At 51.9% G+C, this 2,154-nt stretch overlaps 1 long non-coding RNA gene across 1 annotated transcript in view; it reads right to left on the bottom strand.

Annotated features, from left to right (window-relative positions):
• The window catches only part of LOC121344082, a 3,312-nt gene extending 1,160 nt beyond the window's left edge, over positions 1–2,152 (bottom strand). Inside the window, exons 1-2 of the long non-coding RNA XR_005953786.1 lie at positions 2,087–2,152; positions 1,224–1,298 (exon numbers count right to left, since the gene is read on the bottom strand). This is a non-coding gene — a long non-coding RNA (uncharacterized LOC121344082). The remainder of the gene's footprint in view (positions 1–1,223; positions 1,299–2,086) is intronic.
• Positions 2,153–2,154: the final 2 nt, after the last annotated feature.

The following is a 2,154-nucleotide window of genomic DNA, read 5'->3' as shown; positions in this document are numbered from 1 at the left end:
GGTTTGCAGGTGGCTGATCAGCATTTTGGGGGTAAAGGAAGAGAATATTTAAACTGATGCAGCGGCTTTTCCTTTCACTTCCAAATTTTGGTTCAAATCAGCCCCTGGTTTACTGTAAACAACAATATCCAAGGAAAGGAGATGGAAAAAACCACTGAGGGATGAGAGAGATGGATAAGGGGCCATTACATGCACTTTTGAAACAGCTTCTTGTAAGGAGGAGATGAAAATGTCTCATAATTTTTTTTAGGATACTTGTCCACTATAAAATTCCAGCTGTTGTAGGGTTTTCTGTGCCCACATTTTCAGGAAATTCAAGCCATAATATCTGTACGTAACAGTTTTAAGCAGTCAGGGAGTTTTCCTGTGTTTCTGGCTAGGGTTGGGAAGAGCTTTGGAGGCAGATTCTTCATTCCAGGCATCTCCAGGAAAACACATACAAGGAGTTGGAACTATAAAAGCAGTTACAGAAAAAGGCAGGGATTCTGTGATTTTGTCTTGTTTCCATTTCCCCCATTGAAACCATGTTTCAAAATGATTCTGAAATGTTTTAGAAATTGTTGTTAACTTTTGTCAGAAGCTGACAAGCTAAACTTAGGTTCCTCCTAAACACATAACTCAGAACATGAAAGCAATTCCTCCCTGCGGTTCCGTAAATGAAAATAATTTAGTCTTTGGTCTTACTTTTGGCATTTGAGACAATTCAGTTCCTTTGGTAAGACCTTATGATATATTAATTTGTAGCTGCTACTTTCATCTGCAGCTGTGCCAGTGGAAGCTGAGTTGCCTATGAAAAAGGAATTTGATGTTTGCTGTTCTATTTTTTGTTTCTAATGTCCACATTTACATAAAATACCTTTTTGTTTTGCCTTTTGAAGTCAGAGAGAAAGGGACGAGATGCTCTCAGTGAAAATGAGGGTTCTTGTCTCTGTTGTTTTGTTTTTTTTTCCAGAGGAAATAGAGCTGGCCTGGGGAGGGAATCTGGAGGGTGTTACCTGTTGTGTCAGGGAGGGTTAGGTTGGATTGCAGGAGAAGATTCTTCCCAAAAGGTGGCTGGGCACTGGAAAAGCTCCTCAGGGAATTGTCACAGCCCCAAACTCTGCTCAGCAGCCACAGAAATATTCCTGTATTATGTTCCCAGCACAAATCCAAACCACCACCCCACACGCTCCATGAAGAAAATTCCCTCAACCCCACCCAAACCCAGCCCCTCCAGGCCGTACCAATGGGCAGCAGGATCCCCAATGACGTCATCAACGGCCCCGCCCCCTCGGGCCCGCCCGCCCGGCCGAGGTCACCTGTGGGACAGGGGAGGTCAGCGGGCGTGGCCAGGTGGGCGTGGCCAGGGGTGGGATCAGTGGGCATGGCCAGGTGCGGTCAATGGGTGGGGACACGTATGGCAGTGGGTGTGGCTTGTGGGCGTGGCCAGGTGTGGAAGTGGGCGTGGCCATAGGGTGTGGTCAGCAGGCGTGGCCAGATGGATTGGGTGTGGTCAGTGGGTGTGGTCAGTGGGTGTGGCCAGTTGTGTTGGGTGTGGTCAGTGGGTGTGGCAAGTGGGTGTGGCCAGGTGTGGTCAATGGATGTGACAAGTGGGTGTGGTCATGTGTGTTGGGTGTGGTGAGTGGGCGTGGTCAGGTGTGGCAATGGGCGTGGCCATTACACGTGGCCGGGTGCGGCCATTAGGCGTGGCCATGTGCGCTCAGTGGGCGTGGCCAGTGGGCGTGGTCAGTGGGCATGGCCATGTATGATCAGTGGGCGTTGCCAGGTGTGGCAGTGGGCGTGGTCAATGGGCGTGGTTAGTGGGCGTGGCCATATTGGTTGGGTGTATCCATTGGGTCTGGCCAGGTGCGGCAGTGGGCGTGGCCAATGGGTGCGGTCATTGGGTGTGGTCATTGGGCGTGGCCAATGGGTGTGGTCAGTGGGCGTGGCCAGGCGTGGCAGTGGGCGTGGTCATTGGGCATGATCAGTGGGTGTGGTCATTTGGTGTGGTCAGTGGGTGTGTCCAGTGGGCGTGGTCAATGGGTGTGGTTGGTGGGTGTGGTCAGTAGATGCGGTCAGTGGGCGTGGTCAGTGGGCGTGGCCTCACCTGCCGAGGCGTTTCCCTCGGCGCTCCGGTTCCGCTCCGGGGGCTCGGGGGTCCCGGGGGGATCTGGG

The sequence above is a fragment of the Onychostruthus taczanowskii genome, unplaced genomic scaffold (assembly GCF_017590055.1).
Source record: "Onychostruthus taczanowskii isolate IOZ18803 unplaced genomic scaffold, ASM1759005v1 scaffold1095, whole genome shotgun sequence".
Classification (NCBI taxonomy): Eukaryota; Metazoa; Chordata; class Aves; order Passeriformes; family Passeridae; genus Onychostruthus; species Onychostruthus taczanowskii.
The sequence above is the reverse complement of the archived record's forward strand: the minus strand, read 5'-3'. Positions and strand labels throughout refer to the sequence as shown.